Source organism: Amblyraja radiata, chromosome 33 (assembly GCF_010909765.2).
Source record: "Amblyraja radiata isolate CabotCenter1 chromosome 33, sAmbRad1.1.pri, whole genome shotgun sequence".
Taxonomy (NCBI): domain Eukaryota; kingdom Metazoa; phylum Chordata; class Chondrichthyes; order Rajiformes; family Rajidae; genus Amblyraja; species Amblyraja radiata.
This window is the reverse complement of record NC_045988.1, coordinates 28,997,518-29,014,741: the sequence shown is the minus strand read 5'-3', so window position 1 is coordinate 29,014,741 and position 17,224 is coordinate 28,997,518. Positions and strand designations below refer to the sequence as shown.

Sequence of the window (17,224 nt, the reverse complement as noted above, 5' to 3'; positions counted from 1 at the left end):
AAAAGCAGTGTCTTCATTGCTGGGAAATACGGTAATGGAAATAATAAGGAGGAAAAAAATTGAGAAATAGCAAAAATCCTGGTGACGTATAGCAAAGATTTACCCCCTTGATTGACAGAACAAAATCAAGGGGATAATATCCTGCCTCGTCTCCCAAAAGTCAATGCAGTATTCAATACCAAGATGCTAGTTAAGGGATTTGAGGGTTCACCCAATTTTAATTTAGTGAAACATCTGTGGTAAAAGGAGCGATCTGTCTAAGATTTCACATTTGGGAAGATAAACATTCTCTCCTACAACATGCTGGTTAAATGAATATACTGGGGACATTTTCCAACTATATTAGACTCTGCAGAGAGAAACAAGCACAGTTCTCTCTCTTGATCACCTGCTAGATGGGCATGTGAGGGTATTTTGGCTAGCTCACTCACAATGCTCATATAGGGCGCATTTGGATAACAATATGGAAAAGGATCATTGGGGGTGCGGTGGGGGAAGGGGTATGATCATTACACAATTCATTGCTTCAATCGCACACAATTTGTGGTAATTTCTATTAAGTAGCAAGTCATGTACATTTTACTAACATTCCTGGCAAAGACAGATATCACCTTCACAACGCAGCAGCTAAACACCAATTTCATTTTTAAAACACTATTTCTGACAATTAGAGAGCTGGGAGGCACAGTTGCGCAGCGGGTGGAGCTGCTGCCTTACAGCGGCAGAGACACTAGTTCGATCCTGACTATGGGTGCTTGTCTGCACGGAGTTTGTACGTCCTCCCGCTGACCTGTGTGGGATTTCTCCGGGATCTCCTGTTACCTCCCACACTCCAAAGACGTACAGGTTGTAGGTTTATTGACGGTATAATTGTAAATTGACCCTAGTGCGAGTAGGATAGTGCTAGTGTGTGGGGATCGCTGGTCAGCGCAAACTCGGTGGCCGAAAGGGCGCTGTATCTCTAAACTAAACTAAAGGTTAACATTTCTTGCTTGCCCTCAATTCCTGTTCCACTGATTATACACTTATTAGCTAGCCCAAGAGCAACGAAGCACCACAAGATCTACAGTTTAACAGACAGACGTATTACACCTACATGGAACTGTGGGTGGGTAACAGGCTGCAGCTCACTAATTGCATGGAATTGCTCGAGCAGATGTCATCAAATAATTCTTCACAACATGAAAGATGAATACACTACATGGAGACATGTTGAATGGAGCACAGGTGGATTTCTGACGAGTTCTTGTCAGTGAAGGGCAGAAAAGCATAAATGCCTAATAGAGGGGAACATTTTCAATTGCTCTAAACTAAATTTGATACGACTGACCTGATTTGGAATGGATTTGTTCTGAACCTGTTGATGGCTAGATTTTGATAAAAATGTGGGTGTGCAATCCAGCAAAAATTCAGCAAGAGCTCAGTTCTCCAAGGACAATAACATCCCCATTTCCCAAATCCTACTTGGGCAACTGCGGTGAAAATGAACTCCCCACACAACCTGTCATCTTGACCCCACCACCACTGATTAACACAAAATCAAATTACTACACAGAAAGTTTTTTGAGCTCAAGCTCTTGTCCATCTAAAACTTTTGCATGTGATCAAGTTGAATAGCTCATTTACTGACAATGCTTATACAGTGCTATGCTGACATTTACTAAAATGAACTTATATCCCAATTACATTTCCCCACTTGTTTGATATCCTGTTAGTGCACCAATCTCTGAATCTTGAACTCTGGGTGAATTCCACAACTAGATAACTTGAAGTTTATTTTGCTGATTCTATGGCTCTGCCTCCAAACACAACACACAAATATCTATCCACATGATGGATGAATAACAGTGTTAGCAGGCAGTACAGGTGTACAACCTTTTATCCGGAGTTCCGGAAACCGAAAAAACTCCGAAAACCGGCCATTTTTTCCAGGATGTCGTCTGCACACCAAAGCTCGCGTTTGGCGCCAAACTTGACCCGAAACGACCCACGGTCAACCCAGGTCTATACTGCTGTTGCGGTTGCCTCCTCCCCGGAGACTTTAATTCTTAGTCCCCTACCTGGTCGGAGAGGCGGGGAGCGGTCAATGCCTTACCGGGTCGCCGTGCAGTAAGCTCCGCAGCGCTGTGGCCGCCAACTCCCAGCTGGGGCTGCGGGCGTCCGGCCGCGGACGGCGCCGGTTGTAGCTCCGACCCCCGGCAACTCTACCCCTGGCTGCGCGGCGCTCCAAATCCAGCGCGGCCCGCGGCCGGACGCCCGCAGCCCCAGCTCCGCGATGTTGTGTGTCGGCGGCCACAGCGCTCCGGAGCTTACCGCACGGCGACCCGGTAAGGCATTGCCCGCTCCCCGCTGGTATCCCAGCGCTGCGACGCCGCCGACTCCCAACATTCGCGGAGCTGGGGCTGCGGGCGTCCGGCCGCGGGCCGCGCTGGATTTGGAGCGCCGCGCAGCCAGGGGTAGAGTTGCCGGGGTTGGAGCTCCAACCGGCGCCGCCCGCGGCCGGACGCCCGCAGCCCCCAGCTCCGCGATGTTGGGAGTCGGCGGCCATAGCGCTCCTGAGCTTACTGCACGGCGACCCGGTAAGGCATTGCCCGCTCCCCGCCTCTCCGACCAGGTAGGGGACTAAGAATTAAAGTTTCCCCCTTCACCCCCCCCCCCCACCACATAAAATCCCTCCAAACTAACTGACTAACATTTATGCAATGATTCCCCGGTCTCCGGGGAGGAGGCAGCCACTCCAGACTTTTCAAGCCGCCAGCGCTACCTACCTAATCTACGCTAAAAATCTTCCATTCGGAAATCCGAAAAATTCCGAAATCCGACAAGTGTCTGGTCCCAAGGCTTTCGGATAAAAGGTTGTGCACCTGTACCTCCTTACCAATAACCGGCTCACCAATGACCTTTTAACGAGACATCTTTCTAGCTTAATGTCAAATATGGACTAAAGAGCTGAATTGCAGTAGTAAAATATCAGCAATGAAGGGAACATTTGATTTGGCATTGAAGAGCTGCAAACCCAGGCTAAACCATCTTCAGAAACAATTTCTCCTTTATTAGGTCAGTTTGATGATGAATAAATCATTCCTCCGATAAAGGAGGAATGCAACCCTAAACTCAGCATGATCTGGAAATATTCAGAGTATTGCTGTTAAGCAACAGTTCACATTCACAACAACATATGTCAGCTATCAATCAGCTGTCTGCCTCCATAGATTCAGTTTGACCTTCGCCCAGTACTTCATTTTCCTCAAAATTCCAGCTTCTGTAGTATCTTGCGTCTCCAACATGTGTCATGCAATGGCTGTGTACAAATCGTTAAAGCACAGTTGAATCTTCCATTATTAATATCTCAGGAACATTTATGTATCTGGAAATTAAAAAGGATCAGTTGCAAGACTGTTGTGGCCTTGAGAGCAGGATGCCTATTCTGTGACATCTGACAAATCAAAGGACCTTAATCATTTGCTGCTGGCTTTCATCAGTGAGCACTGATAACGATTTAAGCGAGTAACGCTGAATCTACATAGAACTGGTAAACAGCATGCCAGCAATTCTAGATATTTTAGCCATGAAAACAATGATTAAGTAACACAAGGTTATAGATATAAAGATCGCTCCTTTTCACAGGACGTATGGATGTTATGCTACATCTGTACAAACTGTTAACAAAACCTCACGGAGTATTGTGTGACATTCTGAAAAGGGGGCAGAAACAATTCACAAGGAAGTTGCAGAGGGCTAGAGAGCTTGAAATATAAGGAAGACTGGATAGGCTGGGGTCTTTTTTCCATGGACTTTAAGGGGCTGAGGGATATAAAATCATGAGGGGCAGGGATTATGGTGGATAGTTACATTCACTACCACGGGCTAGCAAAGTCTAAAACTCGAATTAAATAGAATTAATGTGAGGGAAAAGATTAAAAGGGGACCCGATGGGCATCCTATTGAGGTAGACGGTGGTATGTGGAACAAGTTGCCTGGGGAACTGGTAGAGGTGGGTACTATTACAGTATTTAACACATTTGGACAAATACATGGATAGAAAAGGTTTAGTGGGATATGGGCCAAAAACAGACAAATTCAAATAGGCAATTTGGTCAGTATGGATGAATTAGATTGATGGACCCATTTCCCTGCTGCATAACTTTATGACTATTTGGGATGGCTTGGAAAATCTAGAATTAGAGGCTTTGATAAGATAAACAAACATTTAAGAACAGTTTTCCTGGTTGGAATTGTGATGTGGAAGAACAAAGACAGAATTTAAATAATTATTGGCACATGGGTGTTGTTGGCAAGGTTGGGTTTTTTTATTGGTTCAATGGTATTTTCATTGTCACATGTACCAAGGGACAGTGACATTCCTTTTTTATTTGTATCGTCAAAGTCAATGGATATTTTTAAGGCAGGGATTGACAGATTCTTGATTAGTAAGGATGTCAGGTGATATGGGGTGAAGACAGGAGAATGGGGTTGATACAGAAAGATAGATCAACCAAGATTGAAAGGCGGAGTAGGTTTGATGGGCTGAATGGCCAAACTCTGCTCCTAAAACTTATGAACTTATCATAAGACAGTACATAAGAGTCGCCCAGTTTGGCTTCATTTTCAAATCTAAGTTGTTGTAAATGCAGAGTTCTTAACCTGGCCCGATGTTCTGGTGGCGTTGCAGGATTGTCCTGGCCAAGCATAGTCATAGTCCATGCACTCGACCTCGTGGACCGGTGCCATATCCAGCCGAGTCCAGGTTGCTGCAGGGCCTCCAGCGGCCCACTCCATCATCGGGGTGCACTGCAATGCCTCCCGCAGCCAGTCTGCTTAGTGGCCCTTTCATACAATCATATCTTTGAGCCTGTTCTATTCTGGATCAAAACTATATCTAATATTTTGTTTAACTACAGTGCCCTCCATAATGTTTGGGACAAAGACCCATCATTTATTTATTTGCCTCAGTATTCCACAATTTGAGATTTGTAATAGAAAAAAAATCACGTGTGGTTAAAGTGCACATTCTCAGATTTTAATAAAGGCCATTTTTATACATTTTGGTTTCATCATGTAGAAATTACAGCTGGGTTTATACAAAGTCCCCCCCATTTCAGGGCACCATAATGTTTGGGACACATGGCTTCACAGGCGTTTGTAATTGCTCAGGTGTGTTTAATTGCCTGCTTAAAGCAGGTATAAGAGATCTCTCAGCACTAAGTCTTTCCTTCAATCTTTTCAACACCTTTGGAAACTTTTATTGCTGTTTATCAACATGAGGACCAAAGTTGTCAACGAAAGTCAAAGAAGCCATTATGAGACTGAGAAACAAGAATAAAACTGTTAGAAACATCAGCCAAACCTCAGGCTTGCCAAAATCAACTGTTTGGAATATCATTAAGAAGTAAGAAAGCACTGGTGAGCTTACTAATCGCAATGGGACTGGCAGGACAAGGAAGACCTCCACAGCTGATGACAGAAGAATTCTCTCTATAATAAAGAAAAATCTCCAAACACCTTTCTGACAGATCAGAAACACTCTTCAGTAGTCAGGTGTGGATTTGTCAATGACCACTGTCTGCAGAAGACTTTGTGAACAGAAATACAGAGACTACACTGCAAGATGTAAACCACTGGTTAGATGCAAAAATAGGATGGCCGGGTTACAGTTTGCCAAGAAGTACTTAAAAGAGCAATCGCAGTTCTGGAAAAGGGTCTTGTGGACAGATGAGATGAATATCAACTTGTATCAGAGTGATGGCAAGAGCAAAGTATGGAGGAAAGAAGGAACGGCCCAAGATCCAAAGCGTACCAGCTCATCTGTGATACAGGTTTTGGGGGTGTTATGGCCTGGGCATGTATGGCTGCTGAAGGTACTGGCTCACTTATCTTCATTGATGATACAACTGCTGATGGTTGTAGCATAATGAATTCTGAAGTGTACAGACGCATCCTATCTGCTCAAATTCAAACAAATGCCTCAAAACTCATTGGCCGGCGGTTCATTCTACAGCAAGTCATTGATCCCAAACATACTGCTAAAGCAACAAAGGAATTTTTCAAAGTCAAAAAATGGTAAATTCTTGAGTGGCCAAGTCAACCACCTGACCTGAACCCAATTGAGCATGCCTTTTATATGATGAAGAGAAAACTGAAGGCAACTAGCCCCCAAAACATGCATAAGCTAAAGCAGTGCATTAGAGAAGACACCCAGCAACTGGTGATGTCCATGAATCGCAGACTTCAAGCAGTCATTGCATGCAAAGGATATGCAACAAAATACTAAACATGAATACTTTCATTTACATGACATTAATGTGTCCCAAATATTATGGTGGGGTCAATGTAAAAAATGGGTGTTATATGTATAAACACTGCAGTAATTTCTACATGGTGAAACCAAAATGTATAAAAATTGCCTTAATTTAAATACAAATCTCAAATTGTGGAATGCAGAGGCAAATAAATAAATGATGGGCCTTTGTCCCAAACATTATGGAGAGCATTATTCCAGAAAGGACTATCGTTGCAATAGACTACCATCATCCATAACCACTAAATATATAAAATGGAAAAATAAAATAAACATAAACAATAAATGTAAAAGCAGATATTAACAGATTCCACTAATACTGACAGGATGCAGATAGCCAAGTCAGTAGTTTGGGGAGCTGATTGAAGATGAAATTGGAGCAAATGATCAATGCTGATAGTTTGTGTATGAAAGAACTGCAGATGCTGGTTTATACCAAAGATAGTTACGCAATGTTGGAATAAGTCAGCGGCTCAGGTTGCATCTCTGGATAAAAGTAATAGGTGACGTTTCGTGTCGGAACCCTTCTTCAGGTTTTGTTGAGGGGGAGAACAGTCAAGATGTGGAGGCTGTTGTAGCTCCCATGTTGTTCACAAACCCAAGATAAATAAAAAATGCTGGAGTAACTCAGTGAGACACAGAACTTTCTATCCAGAGATGCTGCCGGTCCTGCTAAGTTACTCCAGCATTTTGTGTATAACTTCGGTGTAAACCAGCATCTACAGTTTCTTCTTACACCTTGTTCACCAACCCAAGCTGAAACAGTTGGTTAAGATTATGTCCCCAAGTATTCGGCTCCATTTTCACAATGGAAAAATAATTTTCCGAACGGCCCCTTTTCATTTAAAATGGAAATTCAACTCATTCTAAAAGTTTACCCTGCCACCGATGCATGCGACTTTCTCACCAACACAACCAAAGCAGCATTTTTGAAAATACAGCAGAGTATTAATCAGCATTCAGTTAGATAGGCAAACTTTGTTTCTCGTCCAAAATGCAATTGTAAGCAAATTTTTAGAAGGCACTAAACAAACTAAAGCAGTATTCCCACGATCAGTTAGCCATCCCATAGCTTACACCAATAGGCACTCACCACAGGACAGACCAAATACTGAGCAGAATAACACATCAATTCAATTTTATTACAAACTCACTAGAACATGTCATTAGAAAATAATCAACAGCAGAAACCTAACTTTCATGAAATAGATTGATTTCTGATAGGAAGAGGTTGATGTATAATAAGATGATCTTGTCCATTACTATGATTTGGTTGCACCCATATGAGGCACCTCCCAAGACATTTATTATGTTTAATGTGCTTAGAAGCAACATTACTATTGTGCGGCAAATAAGCCACTGGCAAACAATGTTATGGGATTTTTCATTCAGGCAAACAACTTTCACGACAAAAGCTTCCAACAAGAACCAACCTGAGTCTGTATCAGAATATGAGAGCAGAATATCCAGGCACAAAAGGGAGAGAGCAATTGAAGTAGCTTGAATTTGCAATCTTTAAGCAGCTGGGAAATAATGTGTAATGAAAAGGCAAGGACACCTGACCAGTAAAATGTAGCAAAAGACCAATGCAATGAACCAATTTATTACTTAAGTGTAAATCTTACGTAAGATCTTGTTTCGTGTTTGCCATTTTGAGAAGTACTCTGCTGAACAGACTGAAATGCAGCTCCTCTTGCCCTGCAGGAGTAATAGCCATCAAAATCCCTGCTCCTTATTAACAGAAAGCTGCATTCCCATCCCTCTGATTACAATACGCCTTGGTTTTATAAGTAGAACTACTCCAACTTGTCACATTACTCACCATAGCAACAGGGAAATAGCTGAAGCACAATGTATTAGCATTTCCGCCTCATTGCAACATGTTGGTTGCTGGTTGCCTGAACTACAATATCGCCACTGTCTCAACGCAAAGGTCTTTCGATTTTTGTTACACTCTGGTTGCCATTGGAGCACTTGAGAACATTGAGCCTTTTTTTAAATTCTTTGAAAAATATCAACATCCAAAAGGTGTCAAGCCTATTAGCAGTAAATACCAGGAACCACATCAGTTAAGAATATTCTGGATAGCAGTTTGATGTCTTTTATCTTTCCTGTTTACCATGACCATTTATATTAATATGCAGAAAAAACATTTTCATAGTCTAAAAGCAAATTAATACAGATGCTGGAGAACTGAAATAAAATAGAAATTAATTCATGTTTCAGGTCAATGACCGAAGACCGTCGTGACATTTGCTGCTAAATAACAAGACGGAATTGGAGTTTTTTACTTTTTCGTTAAAAAAAGTCCACCCCTACTTTGTCATTGCAATGACTGCAGTACACACCTGAATTTAGAATAGTTGCTGATATATACCAGTTAGCATAGCGGCATGAAAAAGTAACGTGTCTGGTTTGCAGTGCCACTCCAGGGCAGATCAAGTGTTGATTCTGTTGATTCTCAGGCTTTCCTTCCGCTCCTGTTCAATTTAGTTTCATAGTTGACTTAACATACAGCTTTAAGACAAACCGAAAATGTCTGGCCAGTCGAGCTCTAATGCAAATTGTGCTCTCTGTCATTCTTTATTAAACTCATTAAAATATAGGTCACAGCACAGAGTGAAAAGGATATGCTGCTACCTGAGCAGCAAGTCAGAATTCAATAATGTTGTGTCATTCAGACCACACTATACTGCTTTTCTTCCACTCGATCACTCCCTGCAGCCCATTTGACTGGCAGTCAGTCAGCTTACATCACAATGAATTCAAAGCTGCATTGCTTGAAATAACAGCAACAACATTTTGTGCATGCTTATTTTAAAACATATACCTCAGCTTATATCCTGCTCCATGAATATATGAATCCTGCTACATGAATATATGAATCCTGCTACATGAATATATTAATCCTGCTACATGAATCCTGCTACAATGCAAACAACACTATAAAACTCCTCATTGTTTCAGACAAAAGCAGCTTTCAGCTGTGTTCTCTAGTTACAAACAATGTAAATGTGATACACAAGCTGCGCTTCACTGTTTAAACAGTAATGCTTCAGTGCACAGTCCAGGTCACCACCTCTGATAGCACAATGGACAGAAATTCCAGAGTTATAAAAATAGTTGTTCACTAGTAATAAAGTCTAATCTGTTTATTCCCAACTAATCTCTACTCCAGTTTAAGAATCCAGTGTATTTTAAATGTTATCCACAGTTATCTTAAATGCTATCCATTCAATGGATCCGTGCAACATTGTACAATTGAGTTAAAGTATTGTGCCAGTCAGAAAGTCACAGCCACACCTAAGATTCCCACACAGGTTTCCTTCCAGAATTTCAACACAGCCACATCAATGCATTTGGATGATTCACAAGGAATGTGAGGGTGGAAAGGGGGCGCTGCGTCCGTTTCTTTCCCCAAGCAGTTTATACTCCTCCACCCTCATTCACAATAGACGCTGAAGACAATAAATATAATTGCTACATTACAAACAATCCTACCTTTGAAAAATGTATGCTTGCCCAAGAATTCAGAGAAAGGAGCTCCCTTGAGCTAGAGATCAATGAATAACTGAGCTGTACATCAAAAGCCCATTGCAACATTCTGGGCTGGGCTGGGCTGGATAATCAAGCTGAGTCCCTACTCTTGACTACTAGTCCCCGTGCTGTGAGAGACAGGATCAAACAAAGCTATAATGCTATCTGATGCAAAAATGTAAAATATTGCAGCAGTAGATCTCCATTCACGGAGCTGGATCATAGTTGATGTTTGAGTTTAAGCAGACAGCGTGGGAACAGGCCCTTCGGCCCACTGATTCCACGCTGTCCATGGATCACATGTACACTGGTCCTTTTCAGAATGGCAGGCAATGACTAGTGGAGTGTGGCAAGGCTCAGTGCTGGGACCCCAGTTATTTACAACATATATTAACGATTTAGACGAGGGAATTAAATGTGACATCTCCAAGTATGGGGATGACACAAAGCTGGGCGGCAGTGTGAGCTGCGAGGAGGATGCTATGAGGCTGCAGGGTGACTTGGATAGGTTGGGTGTGTGGGCAGATGCATGGCAGATAGAGTATAATGCGGATAAATGTGAGGTTATCCACTTTGGTGGCGAGAACAGGAAGGCAGATTATTATCTCAATGGTGTCAGATTAGGAAAAGGGGAGGTGCAACGAGACCTGGGTGTGCTTGTACATCAGTCACTGAAAGTAAGCATGCTGGTACAACAGGCAGTGAAGAAAGTTAAAGGCATGTTGGCCTTCATTGCGAGAAGATTTCAGTTTAGGAGCAAGGAGGTCCTACTGCAGTTGTACAGGGCCCCTGGTGAGACTGCATCTGGAATTGTGTGTGCAGTTTTGGTCTCCTAATTTGAGGAAGGACATTATTGCTATTGAGGGAGAACAGCGTAGGTTCATCAGGTTAATTCCTGGGATGACGGGACTGACATATGATGAAAGAATGGGTCGACTGGGCTTGTATTCACTGGAATTTAGAAGGATGAGAGGGTATCTTATAGAAATATATAAAATTCTTAAAGGATTGCAGGTTCGTTTTTATCATTTAAAAATAAATTGGATAGTTATATGGACGGGAAAGGAATGGAGGGTTATGGTCTGAGCGCAGGTATATGGGACTAGGGGAGAATACGTGTTCGGCACGGACTAGAAGGGTCGAGATGGCCTGTTTCTGTGCTGTAATTGTTATATGTTATATGGTTATTATATGATTGGACAGGCTAGATGCAGGAAAAATGTTCCTGATGTTGGGGGAGTCCAGAACCAGGGGTCACAGTTTAAGAATAAGGGGTAGGCCATTTAGGATTGAGACGAGGAAACATTGTCTCACCCAGAGAGTTGTGAATCTGTGGAATTCTCTGCCACAGAAAGCAGTGGAGGCCAATTCACTGGATGTTTCCAAGAGTTAGATTTAGCTCTTAGGGGTAACGGAATCAAGGGATATGGGGAGAAAGCAGGAACGGGGTACTGATTCTGGGTGATCAGCCATATTGAATGGCGGTACTGGCTCGAAGGGCCAAATTTTCTATGTGTTTTTTTTTTAAATGTACACTATCCCAGAGTACTATTCCACTTTCTCATCTTACACACTAACAGCAATTTACAGAAGACAATTAACGTACAAACCTGCATGTCTTTGGAATGATGTCTAGAACAGGTTGAGTGAGAGTCAGTGTGAATCCTCGACTTTATGACTCACAAAGCCCAATCAGTAAGGATAGGGGACAAATTATCCTCTACGATTATCCTCAACACTGGTCTCCGCGAGGATCCGTTCTCAGCCCCTTTACTCCTTGTACACCCATGATTGTGCAGCCTTGTACAAACCTAATTCAATTTATAAATTCACAGACGGCACCACCATTGTGGGCCAGATATCAAATCATGATGAATCAGAGTACAGGAAGGAGATCGAGAACCTTGTGTCCCAGTGTCAAGACAACAACCTTTCTCGAAATGGCTGCCAGACAAAGGAGATAGTGCTTGACTTCAGGAAGCGTAGCGGTACACATACCCCAGTTTGCATTGACGGGGCAAAAGTAGAGATGGTTCAAATCTTCAAATTACTAGGAGTCAATATCACCAACAACATCTCCTGGACCACCCATATTGAAGCAGCGATCAAGAAAACACACCAACGCCTCTTCTTCCGAAGAAGGCTTAGGAAGCTCGGCATGTCCCCAACAACCCTCACCCACATCTACCGATGCGCCGTAGAAAGCATTTTATCGGGATAGATCACAGCTTGGTTTGGGAACAGCTCCTTTCAAGACTGCAGGAAATTGCAGCTAATTGTGGATGCAGCTCAGACATTCACACACAACAACCTCTCAACCATTGACACCTCACTCTGCCTCAGTAAGGCCAACAGCATCATCAAAAACAAGTCGCAACCTGGCCACTCCCTATTCTCCCGTCAAGCAAATGATATAGAAGTGTGAAAACGCACACCTTCAGATTCAGGGACAGTTTCTTCCCACCTGTTTTCAGGCAACTGAACCATCCTACTGCAACCAGAGAACAGTCCTGAACTACTATCTACCTCATCAGGGACCCTCGAACTATCTTTGATCGGACTTTACTGGCTTTACCTTGCACTAAAAGCTATTCCTTTATCATGTGTCTGTACACTGCAAATGGCTCGATTGTAATCATGTATTGTCTTTCAGCTGGCTGGTTAGCACGGAAGAAAAGCTTTTCACTCTACCTAGGTGCACATGACAATAAACTAAACTAAAGATAGGCACAAAATGCTGGAGTAACTCAGTGGGACTAGCAGCATCTCTGGAGAGAAGGAATGGGTGACGTTTCAGTTCGAGACTCTTCAGTCTGAAGAAGTCTCTACCCGAAACGTCACCCATTCCTTCTCTCCAGAGATGCTGCCAGTCCCGCTGAGTTATTCTAGCTTTTTGTGTCTATCTTCAGTTTAAACCAGCATCTGCAGTTCCTTCTTAAACTAAACCTTAGTCTCGTCATTTTGTATTGAAATGATAAAAGATAAATTGGCCAGATATACCGTTTTAACTAAAATCTACTGTAGAAAATCCATGTATCACAGTTTCTCACTGGAAGACAGGTGAAGTTCTGCACAGAGGTTTTGATTTACACCTACTAGCAGAAATTTAAGGGTTATCAAAGCAAAAATATTGCTTTAAGCTATTTTTGAATATTGAGATATATTTTGGGGAATGGAGAAGGAGACTATAAACAGAATTTCATTGCAAGAAAGTTTCAATGAACCAGACTTTCAAATACTTTAAAAAAGATTACACAATTACACAACCTCCATTGAGTGAATTTTCCTTCACAATTCCCAAATAGTCCTCTATAAAAGTCAAATAATGCTTTGGGACCCAGTAGAGGCCAAAAGGGTCTTCACTTAAACATCCCGTGGGTAGGATACTGAAGTATTGGTCAACATCATGTGTTCAAATATCTTTAGAGTATGAACCTATTGTTTTCTAAATTACAGCGATGGTGCGCTCACTAAGTTATGGCAGCTACTTGTTGAATAACAGGAAGCCCTGGCCTGAAACATCAGGATTTGGCACAAAATGGAGGAACTGGTTTGAGGATACATCTAGAGAGTTTCCTCAAATTCTAATCACACAATTGAACTTTGAGGGAAATGTAACCTTCAGGCCACTGACTAAGGAAATGATTAGCAACTGACTGAGCCTGAAAACAGGAACTAAACGATCAAGGCACTACAAATACAACCTGACTATGTGAACATAAATACTGCAATAATCAGAACATTCTAAATCAAAACAATATTGAAAAAAGGTTATGACCAAGTTTAAAGGTAAATTATTAGAAATGTCCAAAATTTGAGCTGCAAGTTTCCATATACCTAAGCCTTTTCTTTTTGAAGATGTTATAACTTGCAGAATGTTTATCGCTCAATATAAAGTAACTTCAGTCACTGCATACACTCAATGAGAGCTTCCCCAAGAGTCCCCAAAGGAGTTCCAATTTAAAAAAAATCACCCAATATGTTCAAATTTCCACCTTAGTTCGATTGACGGGAGTTCTGAATATCGTATGTGCAGGTACTGCCCAATAACCCGAATATGATTCAGAATTATATATACATAATTCAGTGAAACAGCGACAAAAAAAATAGTATTTGATAATGTGTATGTAAGGGAGGACTACATAAAGCAATTATGATCGCAACACACTAAACCCCAATTACACAAACAAGAGTTATCTATCATCCATGAAAATAGTATTGTCTTCATCCAGATATATCAAGAAGGGTCTCGACCCGAAACGTCACCCATTCCTTCTCTCCAGAGATGCTGCCTGTCCCGCCGAGTTACTCCAGCTTTTTGTGTCTATCCTCAAGGATATATGATCTATACACCCTACAGTGCTGAAAGAACCATCTAAATCCTCTGTGACAAACTCCCATTGAGTCAATGATCCAAGCAGCTCAGAAACAGCCAACTAATCCATGCCAACTATTTTGCCTACCCTGATTAATCTTATTTGCCCGCATTAGATCTTTATCCTTTTATGCTTTGCCTATTCAAGTCCTTGTCTATGTGTGCTTGAAATGAAGTGATTATATCTGCCTCCATTTCCTTCTCTGCCAGCACATTCCAAATATTAACTTCTATGTTCAAAAAGCGCCTCTTAGATACTCCTTAAAGCACCTCAGTCTCACCTTAACCTATACTACCTCTTGTTTTTGGCATCCCTAACAGAAAAATGATTCTGACTATCTACCCTATTCAAGTCTCTCATAATCTTACAGATATACCTCGATCAGATCACTCATCAGCCTTCTACACTTGAGGGGAAGTGAGCCCTGCCACTTTTTCTTTAGTTAAAGTCCTCCAATCCAAACAACACCTGGTCACTTTCCTCTGTATCCAACACAAGTGCATCCTATAGCATGGCTACCAGTGTTTTGGAGATCTGCAACAAGATGTTACAATTTATATTTGATGCACAAAAATTATCAGTCTGAGATAATTTTCCCTGCTATCCCACAACATCAATTTTCATGCTATCTTCAAAGATACCTCCTCTATTAACATCCATTAATACATATCACAAATAAAAGTCCCAGAACCAATCTCCAGATCACAGTCCTCCAAACAGAAATGCATCCATCAATCATCACCACTGCGCCTCCTATCACCTGCCAATTTTAGATCCAATTTCCCAGGTTGCCTTGGATTCCATGTACTTAACCTTATGGACTAACCTAACATAACCTAACATGTCAAATGCCCAACTGAAGTCCACATAGACAACATCTACCACCCTACCTTCAATCTCTTGGGCACCTTAAAAAGAAAAACAATTAAATTAGTAAAACAGGATTTTCCCGTACAAAGTTATGCTGACTATCTTCCAGTCTCTGCCTTGCCAAACCCTGATATATGCACTCTGCATAAGCCACATGGTCCAAAGTGTGCACACCTGTGACACATTGAAGAGCCAGCAATCAATAACCAATGCCAGAAATGGAATTGGATTATAAAGCTCAGTTCATCAGTTCTATGCTCACATATCTCATCATCAGCACAAGTACGTCACATCTGGTACAACTGCCAGACGTGACATTTCAAACAACTAAATTTTTTATGTTAAGCGCAAAGTTTGAACAATTCTTTGTCGAAGAAGAGATGCATAAGATGTCAATATCATAGATAGTGGCATATTATAATAATTCACGTATACGTCTATCATCATTGGTTCCAGAACCTTGCTGAATTTGTCGGACCAACCGAGGTCACGGCCTCCAGGAGTCGTCGAATAATACCGTAACGGTCAATCCAGGCCGCCGGGGAGCCGATTGGCCGCAGATGTTCCGATGAGGTTGAGATCAGCCATCTCATCTGGTCTACTGGGCGCCAGATTTTCAAGGGAATTTTCAGGGGGGGGATTTCAAGTGCACTCTCGTAATTTTGTCCAGATTAAAGGAAGTGCCGAACCATCAGTTGACCGAAAATCAGTGGTGGATCTGTACTGATTAAACTTCCCAAAATGTAACTTTAAAATCACATTATTTTTATAAGTTGCTTCGGGTTGCTGGATACAATACTTATGTATACTTAAATACAATGTATACTAAAATAGATGGATGGCTTCCAAATAGACTCAGGAAAACTGGCCTCAGGCAGAACAAAAGTATGGGTTATCAAAATTGATTGAGAACAGATAAAATCTATCTAATACACCACATATTCTGAACCACAACTCCAAGATTTACCTATCTCAGTGCATGAGATGTTTCCTAGTAACAATTGTTCTAAAGGCACCCATGAAAATGACCTGTGCCACTTAACTGCAAGTAGCAAAAACATACCAGTTCATATTGTTGAACAGCAAGTCTCAAGTTATTCTCTATTTATAGCTTAAAAACTGCAAACCGTCTTAGTACTAGAATGTGCAGAACATGAAGTTACAAAATCCCTTATATTCAAAGGAGGTATTCAGCATATTTTGAATAAAATATTGCACGCCTAATGTTTCAAGAACTGTCAACTTCTCTGTGCGCCGGGTCAGCCTATAGGTGTTCACAATTTATATATCCCCGATTAATTTAAAACCCATAGGAAACAAGATCCAACCAAGGTTAACACCTACCAGTGGCTGATTAAAGCCTTTATAATGTTGTCAAAATAAGTGAATGTGAGGATTTAGCAAAAGATTATCATAAATCTGGAATGAGTAAACTTCTCCCAGTCATCTTTTCACCAGAGACTGGGTAAATTAAAGGGGATAAGGAAACAATAAACAAATAATTTTAATCTGCCTAAATAGTACAAAGCAGATGTGGCAAATTATTTCAACACAGGAACCAAGTAATTAATGTACAGAACATAAATAAATGTAATGACCGTGAAGAAATAGTAAAAAGAAAATATGACCAAAAAGGAATCTCCAAAAGCAGATGGCACACACTCCATGCTTTCAAGAGAAGCTGACCGTGATTTTAATCTTTCACAATTTCCTAGATCTTTAAATAGCTCACGTGAACTACAAATAGAAAACAAAGCCTAACTATTTAGGAAATGAGACGGAAAAAACCTGCTAGAATCTACAGATGGGAACCTGATTAAAAGTGAACAGAAATTAATAGGATAATTGGGCACAGTTATTATGGAATTGCGAAACAAGGACCCAATCAGTCTTTCCAGGTTCACCTGCACCTCCTCCAACCTCATCTACTGCATCCGCTGTTCCAGGTATAGAAACATAAAAAATAGGTGCAAGAGGAGGCCATTCGGCCCTTCCAGCCAGCACCACCATTCATTGTGATCATGGCTGATCGTCCCTTATCAATAACCCGTGCCTGCCTTCTCCCCATATCCCTCGACTCCACAAGCCCCAAGAGCTCTATCTCTCTCTCTCTCTTAAATCCATCCAGTGATTTGGCCTCCAC

At 41.6% G+C, this 17,224-nt stretch overlaps 1 protein-coding gene across 4 annotated transcripts in view; it reads right to left on the bottom strand.

Annotated features, from left to right (window-relative positions):
- Positions 1–17,224, bottom strand: part of arhgap32 (Rho GTPase activating protein 32) — a 539,690-nt gene that overhangs the window by 430,318 nt on the left and 92,148 nt on the right. The gene's annotated exons all lie outside the window — the stretch shown is intronic.